Source organism: Anopheles funestus, unplaced genomic scaffold, assembly GCF_943734845.2.
Source record: "Anopheles funestus unplaced genomic scaffold, idAnoFuneDA-416_04 scaffold_10_ctg1, whole genome shotgun sequence".
In the NCBI taxonomy this organism is placed as follows: Eukaryota; Metazoa; Arthropoda; class Insecta; order Diptera; family Culicidae; genus Anopheles; species Anopheles funestus.
The window spans coordinates 352,012-368,180 of record NW_026045351.1 but is presented as its reverse complement, the minus strand read 5'-3'; the positions used below and the strand labels follow the sequence as shown (position 1 = coordinate 368,180).

General features: G+C 46.9%; 1 long non-coding RNA gene across 1 annotated transcript in view; it reads left to right on the top strand.

Annotated features, from left to right (window-relative positions):
- Positions 1–16,169, top strand: part of LOC125774467 (uncharacterized) — a 134,652-nt gene that overhangs the window by 117,532 nt on the left and 951 nt on the right. The window lies entirely within an intron of this gene.

Here is a 16,169-nt window from a genome sequence, read left to right as displayed (position 1 = left end):
TTGGCTAATCTGTCTTGGCTAATGTGTCTTGGCTAATGTGTCTTTGCTAATGTGTTTTGGCTAATGTGTCTTGGCTAATGTGTCTTGGCTAATGTGTCTTGGCTAATGTGTCTTGGCTAATGTGTCTTGGCTAAGGTGTCTTGGCTAAAGTGTCTTGGCTAAGGTGTCTTGGCTAATGTGTTTTGGCTAATGTGTCTTGGCTAATCTGTCTTGGCTAATGTGTCTTGGCTAATGTGTCTTGGCTAATGTGTCTTGGCTAATGTGTCTTGGCTAAGGTGTCTTCGCTAAGGTGTCTTGGCTTATGTGTCTTGGCTAATGTGTCTCGGCTAATGTGTCTTGGCTAATGTGTCTTGGCTAATGTGTCTTGGCTAAGAAGTCTTGGCTAAGGTGTCTCGGCTAATGTGTCTTGGCTAATGTGTCTTGGCTAATGTGTCTTTGCTAATGTGTTTTGGCTAATGTGTCTTGGCTAATGTGTGTTGGCTAATGTGTCTTGGCTACGGTGTCTTGGCTAAGGTGTCTTGGCTAATGTGTCTTGGCTAATGTGTCTTGGCTAATGTGTCTTGGCTAATGTGTCTTGGCTAATGTGTCTTGGCTAAGGTGTCTTGGCTAAGGTGTCTTGGCTAAGGTTTCTTGGCTAATGTGTCTTGGCTAATGTGTCTTGGCTAATGTGTCTTGGCTAATGTGTCTTGGCTAAGGTGTCTTGTCTAAGGTGTTTTGGCTAATGTGTCTTGACTAATGTGTCTCGGCTAAGGTGTCTTGGCTAAGGTGTCTTGACTAATGTGTCTTGGCTAATGTGTCTTGGCTAATGTGTCTTGGCTAATGTGTCTTGGCTAATGTGTCTTGGCTATTGTGTCTTGGCTAAGGTGTCTTCGCTAAGGTGTCTTGGCTAAGGTGTCTTGGCTAATGTGTCTTGGCTAATGTGTCTTGGCTAAGGTGTCTTGTCTAAGGTGTTTTGGCTAAGGTGTCTTGACTAATGTGTCTCGGCTAAGGTGTCTTGTCTAAGGTGTTTTGGCTAAGGTGTCTTGACTAATGTGTCTCGGCTAAGGTGTCTTGGCTAAGGTGTCTTGACTAATGTGTCTTGGCTAATGTGTCTTGGCTAATGTGTCTCGGCTAATGTGTCTTGACTAATGTGTCTTGGCTAATGTGTCTTGGCTAATGTGTTTTGGCTAATGGGTCTTGGCTAATCTGTCTTGGCTAATGTGTCTTGGCTAATGTGTCTTGGCTAATGTGTCTTGGCTAATGTGTCTTGGCTAATGTGTCTTAGCTAAGGTGTCTTGGCTAATGTGTCTTGGCTAATGTGTCTTGGCTAAGGTGTCTTGTCTAAGGTGTTTTGGCTAAGGTGTCTTGACTAATGTGTCTCGGCTAAGGTGTCTTGGCTAAGGTGTCTTGACTAATGTGTCTTGGCTAATGTGTCTTGGCTAATGTGTCTTGGCTAATGTGTCTTGGCTAATGTGTCTTGGCTAATGTGTCTTGGCTAATGTGTCTTGGCTAAGGTGTCTTGGCTAATGTGTCTTGGCTAAGGTGTCTTGGCTAAGGTGTCTTGGCTAATGTGTCTTGGCTAATGTGTCTTGGCTAATGTGTCTTGGCTAATGTGTCTTGGCTAAGGTGTCTTGTCTAAGGTGTTTTGGCTAAGGTGTCTTGACTAATGTGTCTCGGCTAAGGTGTCTTGGCTAAGGTGTCTTGACTAATGTGTCTTGGCTAATGTGTCTTGGCTAATGTGTCTTGGCTAATGTGTTTTGGCTAATGGGTCTTGGCTAATCTGTCTTGGCTAATGTGTCTTGGCTAATGTGTCTTGGCTAATGTGTCTTGGCTAATGTGTCTTGGCTAATGTGTCTTAGCTAAGGTGTCTTGGCTAATGTGTCTTGGCTAATGTGTCTTGGCTAAGGTGTCTTGTCTAAGGTGTTTTGGCTAAGGTGTCTTGACTAATGTGTCTCGGCTAAGGTGTCTTGGCTAAGGTGTCTTGACTAATGTGTCTTGGCTAATGTGTCTTGGCTAATGTGTCTTGGCTAATGTGTCTTGGCTAATGTGTCTTGGCTAATGTGTCTTGGCTAATGTGTCTTGGCTAATGTGTCTTGGCTAAGGTGTCTTGGCTAAAGTGTCTTGGCTAAGGTGTCTTGGCTAATGTGTTTTGGCTAATGTGTCTTGGCTAATCTGTCTTGGCTAATGTGTCTTGGCTAATGTGTCTTTGCTAATGTGTTTTGGCTAATGTGTCTTGGCTAATGTGTCTTGGCTAATGTGTCTTGGCTAATGTGTCTTGGCTAAGGTGTCTTGTCTAAGGTGTTTTGGCTAAGGTGTCTTGACTAATGTGTCTCGGCTAAGGTGTCTTGGCTAAGGTGTCTTGACTAATGTGTCTTGGCTAATGTGTCTTGGCTAATGTGTCTTGGCTATTGTGTCTTGGCTAAGGTGTCTTCGCTAAGGTGTCTTGGCTAAGGTGTCTTGGCTAATGTGTCTTGGCTAATGTGTCTTGGCTAAGGTGTCTTGTCTAAGGTGTCTTGGCTAAGGTGTCTTGGCTAAGGTTTCTTGGCTAATGTGTCTTGGCTAATGTGTCTTGGCTAATGTGTCTTGGCTAATGTGTCTTGGCTAAGGTGTCTTGTCTAAGGTGTTTTGGCTAATGTGTCTTGACTAATGTGTCTCGGCTAAGGTGTCTTGGCTAAGGTGTCTTGACTAATGTGTCTTGGCTAATGTGTCTTGGCTAATGTGTCTTGGCTAATGTGTCTTGGCTAATGTGTCTTGGCTATTGTGTCTTGGCTAAGGTGTCTTCGCTAAGGTGTCTTGGCTAATGTGTCTTGGCTAATGTGTCTTGGCTAATGTGTCTTGGCTAAGGTGTCTTGTCTAAGGTGTTTTGGCTAAGGTGTCTTGACTAATGTGTCTCGGCTAAGGTGTCTTGTCTAAGGTGTTTTGGCTAAGGTGTCTTGACTAATGTGTCTCGGCTAAGGTGTCTTGGCTAAGGTGTCTTGACTAATGTGTCTTGGCTAATGTGTCTTGGCTAATGTGTCTCGGCTAATGTGTCTTGACTAATGTGTCTTGGCTAATGTGTCTTGGCTAATGTGTTTTGGCTAATGGGTCTTGGCTAATCTGTCTTGGCTAATGTGTCTTGGCTAATGTGTCTTGGCTAATGTGTCTTGGCTAATGTGTCTTGGCTAATGTGTCTTAGCTAAGGTGTCTTGGCTAATGTGTCTTGGCTAATCTGTCTTGGCTAATGTGTCTTGGCTAATGTGTCTTGGCTAATGTGTCTTGGCTAATGTGTTTTGGCTAATGGGTCTTGGCTAATCTGTCTTGGCTAATGTGTCTTGGCTAATGTGTCTTGGCTAAGGTGTCTTGTCTAAGGTGTTTTGGCTAAGGTGTCTTGACTAATGTGTCTCGGCTAAGGTGTCTTGGCTAAGGTGTCTTGACTAATGTGTCTTGGCTAATGTGTCTTGGCTAATGTGTCTTGGCTAATGTGTCTTGGCTAATGTGTCTTGGCTAATGTGTCTTGGCTAATGTGTCTTGGCTAATGTGTCTTGGCTAAGGTGTCTTGGCTAAGGTGTCTCGGCTAAAGTGTCTTGGCTAATGTGTCTCGGCTAAAGTGTCTTGGCTAAGGTGTCTTGACTAATGTGTCTTGGCTAATGTGTCTTGGCTAATGTGTCTCGGCTAATGTGTCTTGACTAATGTGTCTTGGCTAATGTGTCTTGGCTAAGGTGTCTTGGCTAAGGTGTCTCGGCTAAAGTTTCTTGGCTAAGGTGTCTTGGCTAATGTGTCTTGACTAATGTGTCTTGGCTAATGTGTCTCGGCTAATGTGTCTTGGCTAATGTGTCTTGGCTAATGTGTCTTGGCTAAGGTGTCTTGGCTAATGTGTCTTGGCTAATGTGTCTAGGCTAATGTGTCTTGGCTAAGGTGTCTTCGCTAAGGCGTCTTGGCTAATGTGTCTTGGCTAATGTGTCTTGGCTAATGTGTCTTGGCTAATGTGTCTTGGCTAAGGTGTTTTGGCTAAGGTGTCTTGACTAATGTGTCTCGGCTAAGGTGTCTTGGCTAAGGTGTCTTGACTAATGTGTCTTGGCTAATGTGTCTTGGCTAATGTGTCTCGGCTAATGTGTCTTGGCTAATGTGTCTTGGCTAATGTGTCTTGGCTAATGTGTCTTGGCTAAGGTGTCTTGGCTAAGGTGTCTCGGCTAAAGTGTCTTGGCTAATGTGTCTTGGCTAATGTGTCTTGGATAAGGTGTCTTGGCTAATGTGTCTTGGATAAGGTGTCTTGGCTAAGGTGTCTTGGCTAATGTGTCTTGGCTAAGGTGTCTCGTCTAATGTGTCTTGGCTAAAGTGTCTTGAATAATGTGTCTCGGCTAATGTGTCTTGGCTAAGGTGTCTTGGTCAAGGTGTCTTGGCTAAGGTGTCTTGGCTAATGTGTCTTGGCTAATGTGTCTTGGCTAAGGTGTCTTGGCTAAGGTGTCTTGGCTAAGGTGTGTTGGCTAATGTGTCTTGGCTAAGGTGTCTTGGCTAAGGTGTCTTGGCTAATGTGTCTTGGCTAAGGTGTCTCGGCTAATGTGTCTTGGCTAATGTGTCTCGGCTAAGGTGTGTTTTCTAAGGTGTCTTGGCTAAGGTGTCTTGGCTAAGGTGTTTTGGCTAAGGTGTCTTGGCTAATGTGTCTTGGCTAAGGTGTCTTGGCTAATGTGTCTTGGCTAATGTGTCTTGGCTAATGTGTCTTGGCTAAGGTGTCTTGGCTAATGTGTCTTGGCTAATGTGTCTTGGCTAATGTGTCTTGGCTAAGGTGTCTTCGCTAAGGTGTCTTGGCTAATGTGTCTTGGCTAATGTGTCTTGGCTAATGTGTCTTGGCTAATGTGTCTTGGCTAATGTGTCTTGGCTAAGGTGTCTCGGCTAATGTGTCTTGGCTAAAGTTTCTTGGCTAAGGTGTCTTGGCTAAGGTGTCTTGGCTAATGTGTCTCGGCTAAAGTGTCTTGGCTAAGGTGTCTTGGCTAATGTGTCTTGGCTAAAGTGTCTTGGCTAAATTGTCTTGGCTTATGTGTCTTGGCTAAGGTGTCTTGGCTAATGTGTCTGGGCAAAAGTGTCTTGGCTAAGGTGTCTTGGCTAAGGTGTCCTTGCTAAGGAGTCTTGGCTAATGTGTCTTGGCTAAGGTGTCTTGGCTAATGTGTCTTGGCTGCTGTGTCTCGGCTAATGTGTCTTGGCTAAGGTGTCTCGGCTAATGTGTCTTGGCTAAAGTGTCTTGGCTAAGGTGTCTTGGCTAAGGTGTCTTGGCTTAGGTGTCTTGGCTAATGTGTCTTGGCTAAGGCGTCTTGGCTAAGGTGTCTTGGCTAATGTGGCTTGGCTAAGGTTTCTTGGCTGATGTGTCTTGGCTAAAGTGTCTTGGCTAAGGTGTCTTGGCTAAGGTGTCTTGGCTAATGTGTCTTGGCTAAAGTGTCTTGGCTAAGGTGTCTTGGCTAATGTGTCTTGGCTAATCTGTCTTGGCGAAAGTGTCTTGGCTACGGTGTCTTGGCTAAGGTGTCTTGGCTAAAGTGTCTTGGCTGATGTGTCTTGGCTAAAGTGTCTTGGCTAAGGTGTCTTGGCTAAAATGTCTTGGCTAATGTGTCTTGGCTAAGGTGTCTTGGCTAATGTGTCTTGGCTAAGGTGTCTTGGCTAAGGTGTCTTGGCTAATGTGTCTTGGCTAAAGTGTCTTGTCTAAGGTGTCTTGGCTAAGGTGTCTTGGCTAAGGTGTCTTGGCTAAGGTGTCTTGGCTAAGGTGTCTCGGCTAAGGTGTCTTGGCTAATGTGTCTTGGCTAAAGTGTCTTGGCTGATGTGTCTCGGCTAATGTGTCTTGGCTAATGTGTCTTGGCTAATGTGTCTTGGCTAATGTGTCTCGGCTAATGTGTCTTGGCTAAGGTGTCTTGGCTAAGGTGTCTTGGCTAAGGTGTCTTGGCTAATGTGTCTCGGCTAAAGTGTCTTGGCTAAGGTGTCTTGGCTAAGGTGTCTTGGCTAATGTGTCTCGGCTTATGTGTCTTGGCTAATGTGTCTTGGCTAAGATGTCTTGGCTAAGGTGTCTTGGATAATGTGTCTTGGCTAAGGTGTCTTGGCTAAGGTGTCTTGGCTAATGTGTCTCGGCTAAAGTGTCTTGGCTAAGGTGTCTTGGCTAAGGTGTCTTGGCTAAGGTGTCTTGGCTAAGGTGTCTTGGCTAAGGTGTCTTGGCTAAGGTGTCTTGGCTAATGTGTCTCGGCTAAAGTGTCTTGGCTAATGTGTCTCGGCTAAGGTGTCTTGGCTAATGTGTCTTGGCTAAGGTGTCTTGGCTAATGTGTCTCGGCTAAAGTGTCTTGGCTAAGGTGTCTTGGCTAATGTGTCTCGGCTAAGGTGTCTTGGCTAAGGTGTCTTGGCTAAGGTGTCTTGGCTAAGGTGTCTTGGCTAATGTGTCTCGGCTAAGGTGTCTTGGCTAATGTGTCTTGGCTAAGGTGTCTTGGCTAAGGTGTCTCGGCTAAAGTGTCTTGGCTAAGGTGTCTTGGCTAAGGTGTCTTGGCTAAGGTGTCTTGGCTAAGGTGTCTTGGCTAATGTGTCTCGGCTAAGGTGTCTTGGCTAATGTGTCTTGGCTAAGGTGTCTTGGCTAAGGTGTCTTGGCTAAGGTGTCTTGGCTAATGTGTCTCGGCTGAGGTGTCTTGGCTAAAGTGTCTTGGCTAATGTGTCTCGGCTAAGGTGTCTTGGCTAATGTGTCTTGGCTAAGGTGTCTTGGCTAAGGTGTCTCGGCTAAAGTGTCTTGGCTAAGGTGTCTTGGCTTAGGTGTCTTGGCTAAGGTGTCTTGGCTAAGGTGTCTTGGCTAATGTGTCTCGGCTAAGGTGTCTTGGCTAATGTGTCTCGGCTAAAGTGTCTTGGCTAAGGTGTCTTGGCTAAGGTGTCTTGGCTAATGTGTCTCGGCTGAGGTGTCTTGGCTAAAGTGTCTTGGCTAATGTGTCTCGGCTAAGGTGTCTTGGCTAAGGTGTCTTGGCTAATGTGTCTCGGCTAAAGTGTCTTGGCTAAGGTGTCTTGGCTAAGGTGTCTTGGCTAAGGTGTCTTGGCTAATGTGTCTTGGCTAAGGTGTCTTGGCTAAGGTGTCTTGGCTAATGTGTCTCGGCTAAGGTGTCTTGGCTAATGTGTCTTGGCTAAGGTTTCTTGGCTAAGGTGTCTTGGCTAATGTGTCTCGGCTAAAGTGTCTTGGCTAAGGTGTCTTGGCTAAGGTGTCTTGGCTAATGTGTCTCGGCTCAGGTGTCTTGGCTAAGGTGTCTTGGCTAATGTGTCTCGGCTAAAGTGTCTTGGCTAAGGTGTCTTGGCTAATGTGTCTCGGCTAAAGTGTCTTGGCTAAGGTGTCTTGGCTAAGGTGTCTTGGCTAAGGTGTCTTGGCTAAGGTGTCTTGGCTAAGGTGTCTTGGCTAATGTGTCTTGGCTAAGGTGTCTTGGCTAAGGTGTCTTGGCTAAGGTGTCTTGGATAATGTGTCTTGGCTAAGGTGTCTTGGCTAAGGTGTCTTGGCTAAGGTGTCTTGGCTAATGTGTCTTGGCTAAGGTGTCTTGGCTAATGTGTCTCGGCTAAGGTGTCTTGGCTAAGGTGTCTTGGCTAATGTGTCTTGGCTAAGGTGTCTTGGCTAAGGTGTCTTGGCTAATGTGTCTTGGCTAATGTGTCTCGGCTAAAGTGTCTTGGCTAAGGTGTCTTGGCTAAGGTGTCTTGGCTAAGATGTCTTGGCTAAGGTGTCTTGGCTAATGTGTCTCGGCTAAAGTGTCTTGGCTAAGGTGTCTTGGCTAAGGTGTCTTGGCTAAGGTGTCTTGGCTAAGGTGTCTTGGCTAAGGTGTCTTGGCTAATGTGTCTTGGCTAAGGTGTCTCGGCTTATGTGTCTTGGCTAATGTGTCTTGGCTAAAGTGTCTTGGCTAAGGTGTCTTGGCTAATGTATCTTGGCTAATGTGTCTCGGCTAAAGTGTCTTGGCTAATGTGTCTTGGCTAAAGTGTCTTGGCTAAGGTGTCTTGGCTAAGGTGTCTTGGCTAAGGTGTCTTGGCTAAGGTGTCTTGGCTAAGGTGTTCTGGCTAATGTGTCTTGGCTAATGTGTCTCGGCTAATGTGTCTCGGCTAAAGTGTCTTGGCTAATGTGTCTCGGTTAATGTGTCTTGGCTAATGTGTCTTGGCTAAGGTGTCTTGGCTAAGGTGTCTTGGCTAAGGTGTCTTGGCTAAGATATCTTGGCTAAGGTGTCTTGGCTAATGTGTCTCGGCTAAGGTGTCTTGGCTAAGGTGTCTTGGCTAATGTGTCTTGGCTAAGGTGTCTTGGCTAAGGTGTCTTGGCTAATGTGTCTTGGCTAATGTGTCTTGGCTAAGGTGTCTTGGCTAATGTGTCTTGGCTAAGGTGTCTTGGCTAATGTGTCTCGGCTAAGGTGTCTTGGCTAAGGTGTCTTGGCTAATGTGTCTTGGCTAAGGTGTCTTGACTAATGTGTCTCGGCTAATGTGTCTTGGCTAAGGTGTCTTGGCTAATGTGTCTTGGCTAAGGTGTCTTGGCTAAAGTGTCTTGGCTAATGTGTCTTGGCTAAGGTGTCTTGACTAATGTGTCTTGGCTAAGGTGTCTTGGCTAATGTGTCTCGGCTGAGGTGTCTTGGCTAAAGTGTCTTGGCTAATGTGTCTCGGCTAAGGTGTCTTGGCTAATGTGTCTTGGCTAAGGTGTCTTGGCTAATGTGTCTTGGCTAAGGTGTCTTGGCTAAGGTGTCTTGGCTAATGTGTCTTGGCTAAGGTGTCTTGGCTAATGTGTCTCGGCTGAGGTGTCTTGGCTAAAGTGTCTTGGCTAATGTGTCTCGGCTAAGGTGTCTTGGCTAATGTGTCTTGGCTAAGGTGTCTTGGCTAATGTGTCTTGGCTAAGGTGTCTTGGCTAAGGTGTCTTGGCTAAGGTGTCTTGGCTAATGTGTCTTGGCTTAGGTGTCTTGGCTAATGTGTCTCGGCTAAAGTGTCTTGGCTAAGGTGTCTTGGCTAAGGTGTCTTGGCTAAGGTGTCTTGGCTAAGGTGTCTTGGCTAATGTGTCTCGGCTAATGTGTCTTTGCTAAGGTGTCTTGGCTAAGGTGTCTTTTCTAAGGTGTCTTGGCTAATGTGTCTTGGCTAAGGTGTCTTGGCTAAAGTGTCTTGGCTAAGGTGTCTTGGCTAATGTGTCTTGGCTAAGGTGTCTTAGCTAAGGTGTCTCGGCTAATGTGTCTCGGCTAAGGTGTCTTGGCTAAGGTGTCTTGGCTAATGTGTCTTGGCTAAAGTGTCTTGGCTAAGGTGTCTTGGCTAATGTGTCTCGGCTAAAGTGTCTTGGCTAAGGTGTCTTGGCTAAGGTGTCTTGGCTAAGGTGTCTTGGCTAAGGTGTCTTGGCTAAGGTGTCTTGGCTAAGGTGTCTTGGCTAATGTGTCTTGGCTAAGGTGTCTTGGCTAATGTGTCTCGGCTGAGGTGTCTTGGCTAAAGTGTCTTGGCTAATGTGTCTCGGCTAAGGTGTCTTGGCTAATGTGTCTTGGCTAAGGTGTCTTGGCTAATGTGTCTCGGCTAAAGTGTCTTGGCTAAGGTGTCTTGGCTAATGTGTCTCGGCTAAAGTGTCTTGGCTAAGGTGTCTTGGCTAAGGTGTCTTGGCTAAGGTGTCTTGGCTAATGTGTCTCGGCTAAGGTGTCTTGGCTAATGTGTCTTTGCTAAGGTGTCTTGGCTAAGGTGTCTTGGCTAAGGTGTCTTGGCTAATGTGTCTTGGCTAAGGTGTCTTGGCTAATGTGTCTCGGCTAAGGTGTCTTGGCTAAGGTGTCTTGGCTAATGTGTCTTGGCTAAGGTGTCTTGGCTAAGGTGTCTTGGCTAATGTGTCTTGGCTAATGTGTCTTGGCTAAGGTGTCTTGGCTAATGTGTCTTGGCTAAGGTGTCTTGGCTAATGTGTCTCGGCTAAGGTGTCTTGGCTAAGGTGTCTTGGCTAATGTGTCTCGGCTAAGGTGTCTTGGCTAAGGTGTCTTGGCTAATGTGTCTCGGCTAAGGTGTCTTGGCTAAGGTGTCTTGGCTAATGTGTCTTGGCTAAGGTGTCTTGGCTAAGGTGTCTTGGCTAAGGTGCCTTGGCTAAGGTGTCTTGGCTAAGGTGTCTTGGCTAAGGTGTCTTGGCTAATGTGTCTTGGCTAAGGTGTCTTGGCTAATGAGTCTCGGCTGAGGTGTCTTGGCTAAAGTGTCTTGGCTAATGTGTCTCGGCTAAGGTGTCTTGGCTAATGTGTCTTGGCTAAGGTGTCTTGGCTAATGTGTCTCGGCTAAAGTGTCTTGGCTAAGGTGTCTTGGCTAATGTGTCTCGGCTAAAGTGTCTTGGCTAAGGTGTCTTGGCTAAGGTGTCTTGGCTAAGGTGTCTTGGCTAATGTGTCTTGGCTAATGTGTCTCGGCCAAGGTGTCTTGGCTAATGTGTCTTTGCTAAGGTGTCTTGGCTAAGGTGTCTTGGCTAAGGTGTCTTGGCTAATGTGTCTTGGCTAAGGTGTCTTGGCTAATGTGTCTCGGCTAAGGTGTCTTGGCTAAGGTGTCTTGGCTAATGTGTCTTGGCTAAAGTGTCTTGGCTAAGGTGTCTTGGCTAATGTGTCTTGGCTAATGTGTCTTGGCTAAGGTGTCTTGGCTAATGTGTCTTGGCTAAGGTGTCTTGGCTAATGTGTCTCGGCTAAGGTGTCTTGGCTAAGGTGTCTTGGCTAATGTGTCTTGGCTAAGGTGTCTTGACTAATGTGTCTCGGCTAAGGTGTCTTGGCTAAGGTGTCTTGGCTAATGTGTCTCGGCTAAGGTGTCTTGGCTAAAGTGTCTTGGCTAATGTGTCTTGGCTAAGATGTCTTGGCTAAGGTGTCTTGGCTAATGTGTCTTGGCTAAGGTGTCTTGGCTAATGTGTCTTGGCTAATGTGTCTCGGCTTATGTGTCTTGGCTAATGTGTCTTGGCTAAAGTGTCTTGGCTAAGGTGTCTTGGCTAATGTGTCTTGGCTAAGGTGTCTTGGCTAAGGTGTCTTGGCTAATGTGTCTTGGCTAAGGTGTCTTGGCTAATGTGTCTCGGCTAAAGTGTCTTGGCTAAGGTGTCTTGGCTAATGTGTCTCGGCTAAAGTGTCTTGGCTAAGGTGTCTTGGCTAAGGTGTCTTGGTTAGGTGTCTTGGCTAATGTGTCTTGGCTAATGTGTCTCGGCTAAGGTGTCTTGGCTAATGTGTCTTTGCTAAGGTGTCTTGGCTAAGGTGTCTTGGCTAAGGTGTCTTGGCTAATGTGTCTTGGCTAAGGTGTCTTGGCTAATGTGTCTCGGCTAAGGTGTCTTGGCTAAGGTGTCTTGGCTAATGTGTCTTGGCTGAGGTGTCTTGGCTAAGGTGTCTTGGCTAATGTGTCTTGGCTAATGTGTCTTGGCTAAGGTGTCTTGGCTAATGTGTCTTGGCTAAGGTGTCTTGGCTAATGTGTTTTGGCTAAGGTGTCTTGGCTAAGGTGTCTTGGCTAATGTGTCTTGGCTAAGGTGTCTTGACTAATGTGTCTCGGCTAAGGTGTCTTGGCTAAGGTGTCTTGGCTAATGTGTCTCGGCTAAGGTGTCTTGGCTAAAGTGTCTTGGCTAATGTGTCTTGGCTAAGATGTCTTGGCTAAGGTGTCTTGGCTAATGTGTCTTGGCTAAGGTGTCTTGGCTAATGTGTCTTGGCTAATGTGTCTCGGCTTATGTGTCTTGGCTAATGTGTCTTGGCTAAAGTGTCTTGGCTAAGGTGTCTTGGCTAATGTGTCTTGGCTAAGGTGTCTTGGCTAAGGTGTCTTGGCTAATGTGTCTTGGCTAAGGTGTCTTCGCTAAGGTGTCTTGGCTAAGGTGTCTCGGCTAATGTGTCTTGGCTAAGGTGTCTTGGCTAAGGTGTCTTGGCTAAGGTGTCTTGGCTAAAGTGTCTTGGCTAAGGTGTCTTGGCTAATGTGTCTTGGCTAAAGTGTCTTGGCTTAGGTGTCTTGGCTAATGTGTCTCGGCTAAGGTGTCTTGGCTAAGGTGTCTTGGCTAATGTGTCTTGGCTAAAGTGTCTTGGCTAAGGTGTCTTGGCTAATGTGTCTTGGCTAATGTGTCTTGGCTAAGGTGTCTTGACTAATGTGTCTCGGCTAAGGTGTCTTGGCTAAGGTGTCTTGGCTAATGTGTCTCGGCTAAGGTGTCTTGGCTAAAGTGTCTTGGCTAATGTGTCTCGGCTAAGGTGTCTTGGCTAATGTGTCTTGGCTAAGGTGTCTTGGCTAATGTGTCTTGGCTAAGGTGTCTTGGCTAAGGTGTCTTGGCTAAGGTGTCTTGGCTAATGTGTCTTGGCTAAAGTGTCTTGGCTAAGGTGTCTTGGCTAATGTGTCTCGGCTAAGGTGTCTTGGCTAAGGTGTCTTGGCTAATGTGTCTTGGCTAATGTGTCTCGGCTAAGGTGTCTTGGCTAATGTGTCTTGGCTAAAGTGTCTTGGCTAAGGTGTCTTGGCTAATGTGTCTCGGCTAAAGTGTCTTGGCTAAGGTGTCTTGGCTAAGGTGTCTTGGCTAATGTGTCTCGGCTAAGGTGTCTTGACTAATGTGTCTCGGCTAAGGTGTCTTGGCTAAGGTGTCTTGGCTAATGTGTCTCGGCTAAGGTGTCTTGGCTAAGGTGTCTTGGCTAATGTGTCTTGGCTAATGTGTCTTGGCTAAGGTGTCTTGGCTAAGGTGTCTTGGCTAATGTGTCTTGGCTAATGTGTCTTGGCTAAGGTGTCTTGGCTAATGTGTCTTGGCTAAGGTGTCTTGGCTAATGTGTCTCGGCTAAGGTGTCTTGGCTAAGGTGTCTTGGCTAATGTGTCTTGGCTAAGGTGTCTTGACTAATGTGTCTCGGCTAAGGTGTCTTGGCTAAGGTGTCTTGGCTAATGTGTCTCGGCTAAGGTGTCTTGGCTAAAGTGTCTTGGCTAATGTGTCTCGGCTAAGGTGTCTTGGCTAATGTGTCTTGGCTAAGGTGTCTTGGCTAATGTGTCTTGGCTAAGGTGTCTTGGCTAAGGTGTCTTGGCTAAGGTGTCTTGGCTAATGTGTCTTGGCTAAAGTGTCTTGGCTAAGGTGTCTTGGCTAATGTGTCTCGGCTAAGGTGTCTTGGCTAAGGTGTCTTGGCTAAAGTGTCTTGGCTAATGTGTCTCGGCTAAGGTGTCTTGGCTAATGTGTCTTGGCTAAAGTGTCTTGGCTAAGGTGTCTTGGCTAATGTGTCTCGGCTAAAGTGTCTTGGCTAAGGTGTCTTGGCTAAGGTGTCTTGGCTAATGTGTCTCGGCTGAGGTGTCTTGGCTAAAGTGTTTTGGCTAATGTGTCTCGGCTAAGGTGTCTTGGCTAATGTGTCTTGGCTAAGGTGTCTTGGCTAATGTGTCTTGGCTAAGGTGTCTTGGCTAAGGTGTCTTGGCTAAGGTGTCTTGGCTAATGTGTCTTGGCTTAGGTGTCTTGGCTAATGTGTCTCGGCTAAAGTGTCTTGGCTAAGGTGTCTTGGCTAAGGTGTCTTGGCTAAGGTGTCTTGGCTAAGGTGTCTTGGCTAATGTGTCTCGGCTAATGTGTCTTTGCTAAAGTGTCTTGGCTAAGGTGTCTTTTCTAAGGTGTCTTGGCTAATGTGTCTTGGCTAAGGTGTCTTGGCTAAAGTGTCTTGGCTAAGGTGTCTTGGCTAATGTGTCTTGGCTAAGGTGTCTTAGCTAAGGTGTCTCGGCTAATGTGTCTCGGCTAAGGTGTCTTGGCTAAGGTGTCTTGGCTAATGTGTCTTGGCTAAAGTGTCTTGGCTAAGGTGTCTTGGCTAATGTGTCTCGGCTAAAGTGTCTTGGCTAAGGTGTCTTGGCTAAGGTGTCTTGGCTAAGGTGTCTTGGCTAAGGTGTCTTGGCTAAGGTGTCTTGGCTAAGGTGTCTTGGCTAATGTGTCTTGGCTAAGGTGTCTTGGCTAATGTGTCTCGGCTGAGGTGTCTTGGCTAAAGTGTCTTGGCTAATGTGTCTCGGCTAAAGTGTCTTGGCTAATGTGTCTTGGCTAAGGTGTCTTGGCTAATGTGTCTCGGCTAAAGTGTCTTGGCTAAGGTGTCTTGGCTAATGTGTCTCGGCTAAAGTGTCTTGGCTAAGGTGTCTTGGCTAAGGTGTCTTGGCTAATGTGTCTCGGCTTATGTGTCTTGGCTAATGTGTCTTGGCTAAAGTGTCTTGGCTAAGGTGTCTTGGCTAATGTGTCTTGGCTAAGGTGTCTTGGCTAAGGTGTCTTGGCTAATGTGTCTTGTCTAAGGTGTTTTCGCTAAGGTGTCTTGGCTAAGGTGTCTCGGCTAATGTGTCTTGGCTAAGGTGTCTTGGCTAAGGTGTCTTGGCTAAGGTGTCTTGGCTAAAGTGTCTTGGCTAAGGTGTCTTGGCTAATGTGTCTTGGCTAAAGTGTCTTGGCTTAGGTGTCTTGGCTAATGTGTCTCGGCTAAGGTGTCTTGGCTAAGGTGTCTTGGCTAATGTGTCTTGGCTAAGGTGTCTTGGCTAAGGTGTCTTGGCTAATGTGTCTTGGCTAAAGTGTCTTGGCTAAGGTGTCTTGGCTAAGGTGTCTTGGCTAAGGTGTCTTTGCTAAGGTGTCTTGGCTAATGTGTCTCGGCTAAGGTGTCTTGGCTAAAGTGTCTTGGCTAATGTGTCTCGGCTAAGGTGTCTTGGCTAATGTGTCTTGGCTAAGGTGTCTTGGCTAAGGTGTCTTGGCTAAGGAGTCTTGGCTAAGGTGTCTTGGCTAAGGTGTCTTGGCTAATGTGTCTTGGCTAATGTTTTTTTTTTTTTTTTCAAGGAGAGATAAAATCTTCTTAGACACCACCAACGGTGACATGGGATTTCTACCCAGTAAAAAAACTCTCCTTGGCCACGTAGTGTTGCTGCCACCACCCACGGGATCACCTCGCGGTATAACTTCACGGGTGGGGCTCTACAATGGACTTAGTCCACACCTTAACTTAACACCATAGACTATTCTACGGGACGAGACGTACATTCAGGGTTCAGTTCAGACTTGCAATATCCACAAGTACTCACCGACACTCAAACACACACTGACACATTAAGCACATGAAGCAAAACACATCACACGTAACTCCCTTCACACTCGGCCAAGTCTTTGGTCCACCCTCCAGGCGTGCTGAAGTTTTGTGGCGATCAATCGCATAGCTAATGCCACGGCATCCCACTTTCTGCAGACCTCGATCATTAGCTCGACCAGGTTGCCTTTGTTGATTGTTGAACCACACTTTTCACTGGCTTCATGCCGTTCGTCGACAAATCTGGGGCAGTGGAAGAGCACGTGTTCGGCTGTTTCATCTACGGTCACGCATACTGGGCACCTCGAGGAACTCGTGTGCTGGTACTTGTGAAGGTAACTCCTGAAGCACCCATGGCCAGTAAGGAATTGGGTCACAAAGAAATTCACTTCTCCATGCTTCCTATCAATCCATACCGCTAAGTTCGGGATTAGTGCATGTGTCCAACGTCCTTTGGTGGAGAGGTCCCATTCTGCCTGCCACTTCGCCCTGGATATAGTCCTAGCGGAGGACCTGGACATTCTCGCTCCGATAATGCCGCTACCTCCGGAACACTCACGGTCTTCTGCCAAGATGATGCAAATAGGCATCATATTAGCCACCACACATGCCGCCGAGTACGAAGTTGTCCTATAGGCGCAGATCACTCTCAGCGCTAGCAACCGATACACCCTATTTACAACACGCTGATTCGCCTTAACCGCCAGAATATGCGCCCAGTTTCCGGCATTGTATCTCAGGCGTGTAGTAGCTACATCGGCGAGAAGTCGTCTGCTACTACTCTTGGGACCACCAGTGTTTGGCATGATCGACATCAACATATTTGCAGCTTTGGTGGCATTGCTGCAGGCGTACTCGAGATGCTTCCGGAAGCTAAGACGATCGTCGATGACCACTCCCAGGTACTTCAGTTGCCGTACGGAAGCAATGAGCTCCGTGCCCACGCGAAAGCGCGCTGTTTTAATCACCTTATGGCTGCTGATCAACAGGAACTCCGTCTTGTTATGCGCAATGCCTAGTTTAACGCTTCGCATCCATGACTCTACTCTACCTACAGAGTCGGAGGCGAGGAACTCGATCTCCTCTATAGATTCGCCAAGGACCGTTAAAGCGATATCATCGGCGAAACCAGTCAACTCCGCTCCTGGAGTTAGTTTGAGGCGCAGAACTCCGTCGTACATTACGTTCCACAAAGTTGGACCGAGGATCGAACCTTGTGGAACTCCAGCCTTGATGTCCATTGACTGAATGCCTCGTTCGGTGTCG